This window comes from Stigmatopora nigra, chromosome 3, assembly GCF_051989575.1.
Source record: "Stigmatopora nigra isolate UIUO_SnigA chromosome 3, RoL_Snig_1.1, whole genome shotgun sequence".
Taxonomy (NCBI): domain Eukaryota; kingdom Metazoa; phylum Chordata; class Actinopteri; order Syngnathiformes; family Syngnathidae; genus Stigmatopora; species Stigmatopora nigra.
The window spans coordinates 17,820,618-17,836,161 of record NC_135510.1 but is presented as its reverse complement, the minus strand read 5'-3'; the positions used below and the strand labels follow the sequence as shown (position 1 = coordinate 17,836,161).

At 40.1% G+C, this 15,544-nt stretch overlaps 1 long non-coding RNA gene across 1 annotated transcript in view; it reads left to right on the top strand.

The window, feature by feature from the left end:
• Positions 1-15,260, top strand: part of LOC144194711 (uncharacterized) — a 45,161-nt gene extending 29,901 nt beyond the window's left edge. The window contains exon 3 of the long non-coding RNA XR_013325954.1: positions 15,121-15,260. This is a non-coding gene — a long non-coding RNA (uncharacterized LOC144194711). The remainder of the gene's footprint in view (positions 1-15,120) is intronic.
• Positions 15,261-15,544: the final 284 nt, after the last annotated feature.

Here is a 15,544-nt window from a genome sequence, read left to right as displayed (position 1 = left end):
ATATATTCAAATGGGGACTTCAGTGCTAGGACGTTTGGTCGTTGGTTTTTTGGTGGCCGGTCAAGTGGTGAGAGGGAGTTTACTGTTGAAACCAGCTCTTAAAATTATATTCATGAGAGAGTTTAGTATCTATGAGAGAGAGTTTAATATCTAAGAGGGAGAGTTTAATATCTAAGTACTGTTTAATATCTGAGTACTGTTTAATATCTGAGTACTGTTTAATATCTAGGTTATGTTTAATATCTAAGTACTGTTTAATATATAAGTATTGTTTAATATCTAAGTACTGTTTAATATCTAAGTACTGTTTAATATCTAAGTATTGTTTAATATCTAAGTACTGTTTAATATCTAAGTTCTATTTTATATCTAAGTGCTGTTTAATATTTAAGTACTGTTTAATATCTAAGTACTGTTTAATTTCTAAGTACTGTTGAAAACAGCTCTCAAAATTATATTCATGAGAGAGTTTAATATCTAAATATATTCTGTTGATTCATAAGAGAGAGAGTTTAATATCTAAATATTTTCTGTGTATTCACGAGAGAGAGTTTAATATCTAAGTATTGTTTAATATGTAAGTACTGTTGAAATCAGTAGCTACTTGAATATTAAAGTCTTTCTCTTGAATACAATTTTGAGAGCTGGTTTCAACAGTACTTAGATATTAAACAGTCCTTAAATATTAAACAGTAATTGGATATTAAACAGTACTTAGATATTAAACATTACTCGGATATTAAAACGTAATTGGATATTAAACAGTACTTAGATATTACACATTACTCAGCTATTAAAAAGTACTTGGATATTAAATAGTACTTAGATATTAAACTATCTCTCTTAGATATTAAACTCTCTCTTATGAATATAATTTTGAGAGCTGGTTTCAACAGTAAACTCTCTGTCACCATTTGACCGGCGACCAAAAGATCGGTGACCAAACGTCCGGTCACAAATGACTTTGTAACAACAAGAAAACACGATTGTCATACCGGATTGTGTTTCTGGATGTATTTCCCATCAATGCCCATTTAAAAAATTGTCAAAATTGAAGTAAGTGATATGTTATATTATCCATTAACAAATGTAGTTCCTTTCCGCCAATATGAAGTTTACTTGTTCATTTATTCATATTTAAAAAAAGGTAATATTTAGTTTAACTCCACAAACATTGTCAGCAATTGACAGCTCGAAAAGCAAAATAACAGCGGGGATAGACTTTGAAAGTAAAAGTGTGTGTTTGGTTTTATGTAGGCTGACATTTAACGAGACAGATGGGCCTTTTGGAGCAGTATGTTTATCATTAAAGAAGATCCTCAATCTGTTTCTTCTTCTTGCCAATTGTATAAACATCACTAAGTATTATACCATACCCTTGCCATAACATGCCAGATATCTTATACTAATACCGTTTTTTCCAGTATTTTATACATTTTTTTATCTTATATACATACCGTATTAGTATTTTTTATGTTATACACACCGTTTTTCCAGTATTTTATACTTTTTAAAAAAATATTGTTTAGATACCGTTATTCCAGTATTTTATACGTTATTTTATCTTATTCGCATACCGTTTTTCCAGTATTTTATACGCTTTTTTTCATCTTGTACACACAGTTTTTCCTGTATTTTTAAGTTTTTAAAGTTTTTTTTATCTTATATACATACCGTTTTCTCCGTTTTTTTATGTTATACACACCGTTTTTCCAGTACTTTATACTTTTTTAAAAATATTGTACACACACCGTTTTTTTCAGTATTTTATACTTTTTTTTTTATCTTATACACACCATTTTCCAGTATTTTATACGTTGTTTTATCTTATACACATACCGTTTTCCAGTATTTTATGTTTTTTTAATCTTATACACATACCATTTTTCCAGTAATTTATACATTTTTTTTTGTCTTATACACACCGATTTTCCAGTATTTTATACATTATTTTATCTTATACACATACCGTTTTTCCAGTATTTTGTTTTTTTTATCTTTTACACACTGTTTTTCCAGTATTTTATACGTTTTTTTATATCTTATACGCATACCGTTTTTCCAGTATTTATGTTTATTTATCTTATAGACATACAATTTTTCCAGTATTTTATAAAAAAAAAATCATACATACTGTTTTTCCAGTATTTTATACATTTTTTTTAATCTTATACACATAACGTGTTTCCAGTATTTTGTTTTTTTATCTTATACACATACCATTTTCCCAGTATTTTACACATTTTTATCTTATATTTAAGTGCTGTATTTGTTTTACCTGTTAAATAAACATTTTGGCTTAAAAAATAAAAAATACAAACATTTACGAGTCTAAAAATGTACAAGTTGGGTAACTACATTAGCTTCTACTGATACCAATGTACATTTGATTGTCATTTAGAACATCACATGATCATCTTTTCTGCTGCTTGTAAAGTTAATCTAGGCTTCACATAGTCGTCATTTTACTATTTTCAATCGTTTTCGCCATACTTTGTATCTTCACAAGTTAGAAATGACCTTGCACGGGACAAAGTGCGAAAACGCCAACACTGGCTGCGACTGATAAAACAAGAGCGGATGGAATTAAAGCCTGATCGTGACATTTAAGGAGACTAAGGTGCGAACCGATAAGGATGAAGTCGAGCTGATGGAAGAGCAGATGCGTGCCGGCAGATGGACGTGATTTAAGTAGGAACTAGTAAAACTCAAGCCAGCTGCTCACTTCCCGACTCTGGAGAAGGAAACTAGGAGACAATAATCCTACGTTTTGATGAAAATCCATTCCCGTGCCGCCTTGACAAATTAAATCACTTTAGGAGCTGATGAAATTGACCTCTAATTCGACTTGATGTAGCCTAGCCCAAAATGATATTTAGTTGTCTCCCAGTCATAAAAAGAATAGTTGTTCCAGTGTGGAAGAATGATAGGACGCAAAGTATTTTATAAGAATGATGGTGGAAAATTTGCTACAACATGGTTGTTGGATTCCATCAAGGTTGATAGGGATTTTGATAAGTTGACCTGGAAGATGGGTGCTCTGATGTTTGGTCGCCGGTCTTTTGGTCGCCGGTCTGTTGGTCGCCGGTCTTTTGGTCGCCGGTCTTTTGGTCGCCGGTCTTTTGGTCTCCGGTCTTTTGGTCGCCGGTCTTTTGGTCGCCGGTCTGTTGGTCGCCGGTTTTTTGGTGGCCGGTCTTTTGGTCGCCGGTCTTTTGGTCGCCGGTCTTTTGGTCGCCAGTCTTTTGGTCGCCGGTCTTTTGGTCGCCGGTCTTTTGGTCGCCGGTCTGTTGGTCGCCGGTCTGTTGGTCGCCGGTCTTTTGGTCGCCGGTCTTTTGGTGGCCGGTCTTTTGGTGGCCGGTCTTTTGGTGGCCGGTCTTTTGGTGGCCGGTCTTTTGGTGGCCGGTCTTTTGGTGGCCGGTCTTTTGGTGGCCGGTCTTTTGGTGGCCGGTCTTTTGGTGGCCGGTCTTTTGGTGGCCGGTCTTTTGGTGGCCGGTCTTTTGGTGGCCGGTCTTTTGGTGGCCGGTCTTTTGGTGGCCGGTCTTTTGGTCGCCGGTCTTTTGGTCGCCGGTCTGTTGGTCGCCGGTCTTTTGGTCGCCGGTCTTTTGGTCGCCGGTCTTTTGGTCGCCGGTCTTTTGGTCGCCGGTCTTTTGGTCGCCGGTCTTTTGGTCGCCGGTCCTTTGGTCGCCGGTCTTTTGGTCGCCGGTGTTTTGGTCGCCGGTCTTTTGGTCGCCGGTGTTTTGGTCGCCGGTCTTTTGGTCGCCAATCTTTTGGTCGTCGGTCTTTTGGTCGCCGGTCTTTTGGTCGCCGGTCTTTTGGTCCTTTTTGGTCCTTTTTGGTCACCGGTCAAATGGTGACAGAGAGTCAAAATTATATTCATGGGAGAGAGTTTAATACCTGAGAGAGTTTAATATCTAAGAGAGTTTAATATCTAAGAGAAATTTTAATATCTAAGAGAGAGTTTAATATCAAAGAAATAGTTTAATATCTAAGAGACAGAATTTAGTATCTAAGAGACAGAGTACATTTGACTGGCGACCAAAAGACCAGCGACCAAACGTCCGGTCACGGAAAGATGTTGTCCGCTGTTTGGTGCCACACCTAGGGAAGAATGAGTGGTTAGTTATTTAATTTATGGACAATAACAACTGCTTGAACTATGTGTATCTTATTTTTATCTTACGAACTACATGCAGAATTAAAATAAAAATCAAGTATTCATATAGGATTCAAGTACCGTTTTTTTCTCGAATATTAGCCCCCTCCGTGTACAAGCTGTACTTTTAAAATGGCCTTAAAATCGTTGGATTTTACAATTTCTCGCGTATAAGCCGCCCCCTGATTCACAATTTTCTCTTCCATGTGCATGGTTTTAATAGGGAGTACAAATATGTTACTTTAAAGGGAAATTATTAAGAAAAAATCCTCGTACTTGCTATTTCTGACTGTATAAATCGATAGCTGGATGTTACATTGCGAAAGGGTGTTGCGTGCACGTTGACAAATTCAAAAACGAAGTCATGTCGGCTTATATGCGAGAGATACAGTAAATAATAGCAACATCACATGACCTAATAACTCCTTAAAGTCTCTTCATTTTCTCCATAACCTACATCCACCCCAAAGACAGTTTTCCCACCCAAAAAAACCCGCAAAAAACAACTTTCCCCTCTGTCAACCGCCTATGATTCATAATCATTTGGCTCCCACAACTGATTCCATGTTTACACGCCCGTTCTCAACCATACGACTCGTATAATTAGCAACGCAGACAAAAGAAAAGCGTTTTCCGCATTGGCGAACATCCGCTCACACGGAACACTCATACATATTAACCGCAACCAACCAACGGGGGTGCCATATTTTGGTGTATTAATAATATAGAAGAGAGATGACAGAGAAGCCTTGTTTTACACACAAGTGAGGTTTTAAAAAGCTTTTTCCTCTGTCAATGTATTCCGTTATATCCTTGTAAAGTATTAATTCTTTGCGTCACCCCGGCTGTCACTTTTTAACCAACTCGCTTGCGGTTGGTTGGGTGTGATGTTTTCCGATAGTGCCGTCAGAGGCGGTGTGGTGGTCCCAACGGACCCCCCCCTCCATGAGTTTGGATCATTAGAGATGGTGGATGAAAGTAAAAACTGCAGACATCAAAACATCGGTTAATTGTGGAGAAGTCCAGACAAATAGAAGTTTGGATTAGAGATGGATAAGTGGAGGGAACCCCTATATTTGCGACCTATCATATGTTGGGTGATAAAAAATTTAAACATTTGTTTTTTTAGGTCCATATGTGATTTTGTCTGGAAGTTAATTTTGGAGAATATATTTTAAATACTTCCATAATGGATTTTTTGCATTAGTTTTCTGGACTTTCTAAAATAAATAAGTTCATATATTTTTATACCGGTGGCAAAGTGAAGGCCTGCGGGCCAAATTTGGCCCGCCGCATCATTTTGTGTGGTCCAGGAAAGTAAATGATGAGTGCCGACTTTCTGTTTTAGGATCAAATTAAAATGAAGAGTATAGATGTATATTATATTTCCTGATTTTGCTCCTTTTAAATCAATAATTGTCATTTTTTAATCAACTATTTATTTCAAAAATCATTTTGTAAAATTTAAAAATATATTTAAAAATAAGCTAAAATAAACATTGTTTTAGATCTATAAAAAACTGAATATTCAGGGCTTTTAATCCAGTTAAAAAAATCTAAATATTATTGTAATTTTTTAATATTTTTTTTCAGTTTTTCGTTCAAAAATAATTTTGTAAAATCTAAAAATATATTTAAAAAAATCTAAATTAAATATTGTTTCAGATCTCTAAATAATTGAATATTCAGGGCTTTTAATCCAATTCTTTTAATCAATTTATTAAAAAAAAAAAATCTAAATATTATATCTAAAATGGTCCGGCCCACGTGAAATCAAGTTAACGTTAAAGTCTGACACCCTTGGCATAGACAATTTAAAATCATCAAAAAATTTATAAATAATACTGAACAAGTGTATAAATTGACAGAGATGTGTATCAACTAACATATCTCACCCGAAAAACACAAAATAATCCTTGTTTTCCTGCTAATAACCCCCCCCCCCCTAAAAAAATCACCCTGACACCTGAACACCCATCTTTTACCTCCAATCCAAATCCACCTAAAAAGCAGCCACTCTTCCCCAGTTACGTTTTGGGTAAAGGTCGGGTAGATCGACATAAGTCATACAATGCACTAGGAAACATCCACTTGTTATTAGGAAGGACACCAAGGAGGAGGCGGAGCAATAGGAAGAGGCGGGATTGTCGACCCAGCCAGATTGTGTGGTCTGAGTGGCTATTAAAAGTGACAGCACTGAGGCCTTGGAGTCAGCCAGGCGCCTGATTACACCTCACCCCTCCGTCACCCCCCCACCAACCATCCTATTGACTGTGCTTAGGATGTAGCCTTCCATTTCCTGCCCAAATAAATTGAAAGTCAGAAGTAATTTGCCTGATGGGATGGGGAAGGGGGGTGCAGGTGTGTTTTCTATCCCTACCCGTCCCCCCCCCTCCTGTTTTTTTTGATCTTCAAAGTTGCTGAATATAAAAAAAAAAAAGTGGAAAAAAAGGCTAGCCTTGGAAATCAATTGAACCCGTGGCTCTTTGATAAGGACAGGCCTTATTCTCTGGCTGCTGACACGTTTGTGGTTGGCAAATGCACAAAAAAAGCTCCTGATTTGATTAAAGGGGAGATAGGCCTAGATTGAGGTCTTGTTATTTGCCTCAGGACAGATCAAACCCGGTGATTGCCGCCGTCGGGGCGACGTGGCGGCCTCTGACGCCCATCAACACACACACACACACACACACACACATACAACGCCACTACACACAATAGCCTTCTATTGAGTACAAATAGAACTTTCTAAACCATTCTTTACCTGAAATACCAGCCAAGGATTTGTCATGACAGTTATTCAATGGTTCATAGTTGAGTGGATTTCATTCATTCATTCATTTTATGAACCATTTTATCCTCATTTGGGTCTTGGAGGGTGCTGGAGCCTATCACAGTTGACTTTGGGCCAATTGGGGTGGACACTGCCAGCCATGACTGGACATTTGGTCGCCGGGACGTTTGGTCACCGGACGTTTGGTCGCCGGACGTTTGGTCGCCGGACGTTTGGTCGCCGGACGTTTGGTCGCCGGGCGTTTGGTCGCCGGGCGTTTGGTCGCCGGACGTTTGGTCGCCGGACGTTTGGTCGCCGGACGTTTGGTCGCCGGACGTTTGGTCGCCGGACGTTTGGTCGCCGGACGTTTGGTCGCCGGACGTTTGGTCGCCGGACGTTTGGTCGCCGGACGTTTGGTCGCCGGACGTTTGGTCGCCGGACGTTTGGTACCCCTGCCAGCCAATGAGAGGGCATGAGGAGACAAGCAACCAATCACACTCATGGCTAGGGGCAATTTAGAGTGTCCAATCAACCTAATGTGCATATTTTTGGAATGTGGGAGGAAACCAGAGTACCCAAAGAAAACCTACACAGGCCCGAGTAGACCATCCAAATTCCACACAGGTGGACCGACCAGGATTTGTACCCAGGACCCCCCTTTCCCCCCAAAAAAATAAAAAAACAACAAAAAATTCATTGATTTTCTGAATTGCTTGAATTCAAGGGTCGCATGGGGTGCCGCAGACTATCTCAGAACCAGTGGCCAGCCAATTGCAGGGTTCAAGGAGACAAAGGACAACAGTTAACTCATACCTAAGGACAATTTAGCGTACGATTAGCCTAGCATGCATGTTTTTTTGGAATGTGGGAGGAAACCAGAGTACCCTTAGAAAACCCACACATGCCCAGTAGACCATCTAAACTCCACACAGGTGGACCAACCTGGATTTGAGTCCAGCACCCCCACTGCCAAACCACCCAGTTTATTTCCCTTATACATAATAGAAGCAGTATTTAATTCTAGGCTCCCATGTACAAATATTGGCATATTCTGATTTTTTGTAATCTGGCAAAGTATTTTTTCCCCCATTCGGGTATTCCGGTTCTTGTAAGGTTCCAACATAACCTTGAAAAATTTCCATAAATATTTCCCTTCCCAAAGCGTACATTATCTAAATAGCAGTGCCTTTAACTGTCAATAACTTAGATTATCTGTAAACACCCCCATAGTAGATAATAGTACAACCCCCCTTTACTACCACCCATATATCTGCAGGGCAAGGCCTCTTCCAAAACCTAAACCGCCTCCACAGAGATTTCAACCACCCGCTGTGGTTGGATTTATGGCAGTCACGAAAATAGAGCTCTACGAATCCGACTCCCAAGTTCGATTCGAAACAGCAAATAATCACTTTTAAATAATCCTTGAGAAGAGTCACACTCCAAATGAAGTAGGCTAAGACTATTAAAGGAGTCAGGGTGAAACTGGGGTCTGTCTATTGCCTGGAACGAGTTGTCATGTACCAAAAAAAAAAAATACAAAAACAAACATAAAAAAATGACTTCAAACAAAAACATGTTTCCATGCTTAACAGGTGCAACAGGACGAGCAAGACAAGTAAAAGCCTCGTTGTAGGACTCTGGGGGATTTGAGGGGGGGGTGTAGTTGGCATCAATCAGTCAGAGGTCTTGACAAGGACACATCGAAATTGCCTTGCACTATAATAAATGCACTTCTTGTCAGATGTTCAATCTAATTGGACCAAAGCACTCATCCAGGGATGGGAAAACTATTCCACTAAGTTTAAATTCCTAGGGGACACCATACCATGTTTTTTGATCATTTTTTAGTATGTTTTTTTTTGTAAAACTGATCTCGTTTTAGCTGTTTTGGGTCTAATCTGGATCGTCTCGGTCACTGGTAGCAGACAAAAATGTCATAGTTGAGTGGTAATGTTGGCATGCTTTTAGCATGATATGTGCATGCATTTTCACCATATAAATATAGCGTGTCAGCAAGTAATGTACCTAGACAAGGGTGTCAGACTCGGGTTGGTTTGCGGGTCGCTTTAATGTCGTTTTCATGTGGGCCGGACCATTTTAGATATAATATTTAGATTTTTTTTTAATAAATGGATTAATAGAACTGGATTAAAAGCCCTGAATATTCAGTTTTTTATAGATCTAAAACAATGTGTATTTTAGCTTTTTTTATGAATATATTTTAGATTTTACAAAATTATTTTTGAACATTTTTTTAACAGAGATAAAATTGATTAAAAAATTACATTAATATTTAGTTTTTTTAAAATAGATTAAAATAACTGGATTAAAAGCCCTGAATATTCTGTTTTTTGTAGATCTAAAAGAATGTCTATTTGAGCCTTTTTTATATATATATATTTAGATTTTACAAAATGATTTTTTAACTAAAAACCCAGAAAAAATGGATTAAAAAATGACAATTATTGATTTAAAAGAGCGGAAAATCAGGAAATTTAATATACATCTATACTCTTCATTTTAATTTAAAACAGAAAGTCGGCACTTATGATTTACTTTCCCGGGCCCCTTAAAATGATGTGGCGGGCCAGATTTGGCCCCCGGGCCGCCACTTTGACACAGTCGTCATAATCTTACAGGAAATTTTAGACTTTTAAATAGATTGACAAATGTAATTTTAAGATAGTCAAATGTCAACATAGAGACATGCATCATAGTGACTAATCGGTGTATTGGAGGTTTGTTTATTGTACGATTGTAAGTCTTTTACCGCTTCAGGAGAAAATCAACCGCGGGACAAAGTGTGTGGCGACACATGCGGGGGTGGAAGACATGGAATGTTTATTTTAAACTGTGTGGAGGAGATGTTGGAACTACTTTGTGACACTTTCATCATATGTCGCAATTCCTCCACCGAATGATGCCATCCAAGTAGATCAAAGCATAAACGAAGCGACAGACGTTGGTAAACACGTGTTACACACAGAACAACAATATGACAGATCTTCAAGAACAACATCACAGACAAAAGTAAAGTGATAGAACTACTTTTCATAAAGCATTTTACACATTAAACGGGTCAAAATGTAAGTACAGTGGTACCTCGACATACAAGTGCCCCGACATACGAGCAATTTGAGATATGAGTCAAATTTTGAGCAGATATTTATCTTGAGATACAAGAGAAATTTGGATATACGGGTAGACAGTGGACATGATATGCTGCTCATAAGAACATCATGGCCACTGTCTTTCTGGACTCAACTCACTTGTGTAATGTCTCTATGAGCACTGGGCGGAGCATTGCATTTTTTTCAGTGTTTTTATTCCCTGTTAGTCAGTGCAAATGGGCGGAGCTTGTTCGCTAATACGAGAGGAGTATATAGTACTTCTTGTTGGCAAGTGGTTGTGCGTTATCATATTGTGAGGGCATTTGTGTGCATTATTTTCAGGATATTTTGAAGGGAAGACAAAAGCAAACAACCCTCGATAGGTTTTATCTGAATGTTAGGGTGGAGGCGGGGCTAATAGAGCCAACCCGGGAGAAGAAAGGTATCAAAATTGAAAACAAATTAGAATTAAGTTTAGTGTAAAGTTAGATTAAACATATTTTTGAAGTTGTTAGTATCGTAATCCAAGTTCATTTAATCGTTTAATTGCCATGCTAAAAGTCTGATTTTAGTACTATTAAACCATTTTAGTACTATTAAACCACTAGGTATTTGTTACTTTGTTAATATATGTCGAATTAGAACAAATAAAAATGTTTTTCCAATCCAATATCCTGTTTTGGGTGTTTTTTTAGAGGGTTAGAACAAATTAATTAGTTTTTAGTTCATTTCTATGAGAAACGTTCATCTGACTTACAAGTAAATCGACATACGAGCTCAGTCCCGGAACGCATTAAGCTCATATCTCGAGGTACCACTGTAATTTGTTTAAATCAGTTTGATGCAAGCAGTTAAAATTGTGGTATTAACGTAGTCTCTAGATCTCATAGCTACATGTGGCAAATATGGGAGAAAATACGGTGGTTTGGTTGATAAAAACAAGAAAAACCTTCATTTAGAAGTTAATACACATGCAAAATAAGTTGAATTAACTTCAGCTGCGGGAGTGAATCAAGTCGAGTGAGTTTGGGGAGTTTGTTCGTGAAATGAGTCTTCTCACTGACATGGTAGTTATTAAAAATTCTGATGAGTAGATAATCTGCCGTTCAGTGCGTTCTGGGAGCAGCACCTGCTAAAAGTGCCTTGCGCATCTCGATCTTATCATGCGTACAACGGGAGACATTTTAATTCCTTTTTAATACACCGGACCAATCTCAGTACATGTTAAAAGTCATACAGATCAAAGACAAACAGTAGTACCAGTAGATCTTGTCAGAAATGTAAACTATAAGCTGTTTTAACAATGTTTTGGAGATTTGGTGTGTGGGTGTATGTGTATGTTAACATATATGTTGCAAGAAAAGTAGTTCTGAGCATTATATATGTATAAATATAATGAAATACAGTAAAATGATTGTTGGGTCCCGGGTTTCGGCACCAAAATATGATAGATCTGAAAATACAACTTCAGGATTAAGGTTAAGAACGAGTGAGATCAATTTAAATTTAAAACACTGTGCCCCCTAGCGGATAATATAAGAACTACACATTTTAAAGAAAATTCATATTTTTTTTATACAATGCAGCTTTCTTCCCCGGGCCGTACCAAACCACAAGATGGGCCGGATCCGGCCTACGGGCCGTACGTTTGACACCCTTGTTCTAGTAGTATGTTTTCACTATGTTCGTGAAGTTGTAAGATTTTAAAAGCCTCCAATACATTAAGCCTAGGAAAAATGGCAAAATATTAAAGCACCCCGAGAGACTTTAGCAGTGCAATTTTGTTAGCTGCTCAACCTAATCAAGTCTGCCTCTGTCGTACGACGATCCCCATGGAAATATGGAGATTCATCATCTTTTATGCTCCACGCTCTACTGTCCCCGAGTACGAGGAAATAATTTCAATTTCTCCCCCCCCCCCCCCCCTTGATGAGCTTCCACTGCTGGGCAATTATACGGCAACAATAGACAGCACCTGGGTGAACAATTTGGCGGTTGTGGGATGGCCTCAAAAAATGATGCAGATGGCCGACGGCGATGGGGGGTGGGGGGGGGGGTGCTTGTAAGTGGCTGGAGGTCCGTCGTCGGAGAGCCCGGGATTGACGGAAATGTGACGGAGCCACAATCACTTGGCGTTTGGAGGACATACTTCAGCAGCACTATTGTACAATTGGAATTTTTGAAAAAGGATGCAAAACCTTTGCTGTTTAGGCAATGTCATTTCAAACAACCTTTAAAAAACCAAGCCTACGCAGTTGTAGTACTTCAAGTATTATCATTGAGCTCTGTTGAATGTATTATGCATGTGTTTCTATTAATATTAACATGGGAATTTACATCGAATAAAAAAAAATGGGGGGACCGGTGGGTTAGTGGGTGGCTCGTTGGGCTCGCAGTTATGTGGTCGAGGGTTTGATCCCAGGTTGGGTCCTCATTTGGTAGTTTGCATGGTGTCCTTGGGCTTGAGTGGGTTTTTCTCTGGGTAGTCCGGTTTTTGCCAACATCCCAAAAAACATGCTTGCTAAGCTAATTGCTTGCTAAGTTAATTGTTTGCTAAGTTATTTGCTTGGTAAGTTAATTGCTTGCTAAGCTAATTGCTTGCAAAATTGCTCCCATGGATGACTTTAATTAGTTATTTGTCTCTTTGTGTGCTGTGATTGGCTGGCAACTAGTTCAGGGTGTCCTCCGCTTGGTGGTTGCAGTTACGTGGGATAGGCTTCAGCACCCCCGGCGACCCTGGTGAGGATAAGTGGTAAAGTAAATTAATTAATTTATTTAATAAAACCAAAAATGAATGGAATATTAGGCGGTGATATTAGACAGAATATTAGGCGGAATGTTAGGCGGAATATTTGGCGGAATATTTGGCGGAATATTTGGCGGAATATTTGGTGGAATATTTGGCGGAATATTTGGCGGAATATTAGCCGTATTATTAGGTTTGATTACATAAATCAAAGTCAAACTCAAAAATAATGATTAAAAATAAGTTTATTGAGGAATAGTGTGAATACTGAAATATGTTTTTTTTATAGAAAATACAAACCTCAGCCGGGTGACATTTGACACACGTCAATCAAAATGTTAAGTCAAGGTGATTCTCAATTTCATTGTGTAAAACAATAAAGATAATTGTTATTGTTATCATAATGTACCGCTTCTAGGAAGTACAAGCATATAATATTTGATAGTAAATATTTGAGACTTTTGCTAGACTGTAGTTCTAAAAGTACACCACACTCTTTTTTTATGATTATTATTTTTATGGAATGATTCGGCCCGTCACCAGTTGGGTGTCAAAAGAGCATATGATTATTCTGTTGTGTGACAAAGCCCTTCGCCAAAGGGGGACAGTAATTACATCGTTGTCTGCTTTCCAGTCGACTCGCAGCATGGGAATTATTGGTAATCATCCATGTAATGCTCTGCCACTCAGCTTTTGACAGCTGAGTGGAGCGCATGGCGGATGGCGCATGGCGGATGGCGGATGGCGGAGAACCCGCAAGCAACGGCGTGACTCCATCTGCTCCTCGCGCCGTTTGCCGTCTTTGATGTCCCCCGGAGCGGCGGGACGACACGAGGACCAGCGTTTCCACTGTTCCGGCAGCAAGGACAGCCAGTCAGACAACTTGTGACAAACTACAAGAAACTCACTGCGCCTTGAAAAGAAACATCCCACTGCCTCGTCAAAATGAATCAATATGGTTCATAGTGTTTTTTTTTTTTTTTTTTTTTTGGTGCTCGGACGTTTGGTCGCTTGGACGTTTGGTCGACGGATGTTTGGTCGCTTGGACGTTTGGTCGCCGGACGTTTGGTCGGTGGACGTTTGGGCGGTGGACATTTGGTCGCCGGGAGTTTGGTCGCTTGGTCGTTTGGTCGCTTGGACGTTTGGTCCGTGGACGTTTGGTCCGTGGACGTTTGGTCGCCGGATGTTTGGTCGCCCGGACGTTTGGTCGCCGGACGTTTGGTCGCCCGGACGTTTGGTCGCCGGACGGTTGGTCGCCCGGACGTTTGGTCGCCCGGACGTTTGGTCGCCGGGGGTCCATCTGCTCCTCGCGCCGTTTGCCGTCTTTGATGTCCCCCGGAGCGGCGGGACGACACGAGGACCAGCGTTTCCACTGTTCCGGCAGCAAGGACAGCCAGTCAGACAACTTGTGACAAACTACAAGAAACTCACTGCGCCTTGAAAAGAAACATCCCACTGCCTCGTCAAAATGAATCAATATGGTTCATAGTGTTTTTTTTTTTTTTTTTTTTTTTTGGTGCTCGGACGTTTGGTCGCTTGGACGTTTGGTCGACGGATGTTTGGTCGCTTGGACGTTTGGTCGCTTGGACGTTTGGTCGCTTGGACATTTGGTCGCTTGGACGTTTGGTCGCCGGATGTTTGGTTGCCGGATGTCTGGTCGCCGGACGTTTGGTCGCCGGACGTTTGGTCGCCGGACGTTTGGTCGCCGGACGTTTGGTCGCCGGACGTTTGGTCGGTGGACGTTTGGGCGGTGGACATTTGGTCGCCGGGAGTTTGGTCGCTTGGTCGTTTGGTCGCTTGGACGTTTGGTCCGTGGACGTTTGGTCCGTGGACGTTTGGTCGCCGGATGTTTGGTCGCCCGGACGTTTGGTCGCCGGACGTTTGGTCGCCCGGACGTTTGGTCGCCGGACGGTTGGTCGCCCGGACGTTTGGTCGCCCGGACGTTTGGTCGCCGGGGGTTTGGCCGTCGGACGTTTGGTCGCCGGACGTTTGGTCGCCGGACGTTTGGTCGCCGGTCTTTTGTCTAATTAGCTTAGCATGCATGTTTTCCGGCTGACCTGGAATCAAACCCTCGACCCCAAAACTGCGAGGCCAACATGTTATCCAATCCACAGTGGCCTTATTTTGATTTTATTGCACTGAAAAATAAATAAATGTGAAAGCAAGTGATTAATAAATGTTCAGAAACGAGGCTAGTGTGTATTAATGGCGTAAAACCATTCAGACTTTCAGACTTATAGACACCTCTGGGCTTTAGTGGTTTGGTTTGAGTTGGATCTGGCACATGATCACAGGGGAGCTGACATCCAATTCTCTTTTTCTTACTACATTGTAGGTGAGCGCCGAGAAAATGGGCTGTCAACAGGTGTTCAACTTGTCATAAAAGCAACTTTGGATTGGTAAACAGCCTGACAGGATCCTACCATCTTTGTTCCGCCACAGGGGGGGCTTCATACCTGCTTCCTTCCAGAAAGGTAGGTGTTTGATTCATTTTTAGAGGTGCTTTATCACACTTCACCACAGCTGAGTACTACTTACGTACTGTAAAAAAAAAAAAAATCCAGGGAAAACATTGATGTGACCCACAGACGGATTTGGGCTTGGACATCTGGTTCCATTCGTTAGGGTCCGCCCTGCTAATTCATTGCAAACGAAAGATCCTAATGATTTATAGATGTTTTCTTTAAAAAAAAGTCATCTGCATTAATCCCATGGCTCATTGGGCTTTTAATTAGAATTAAATTATCTGTGTTAGATGT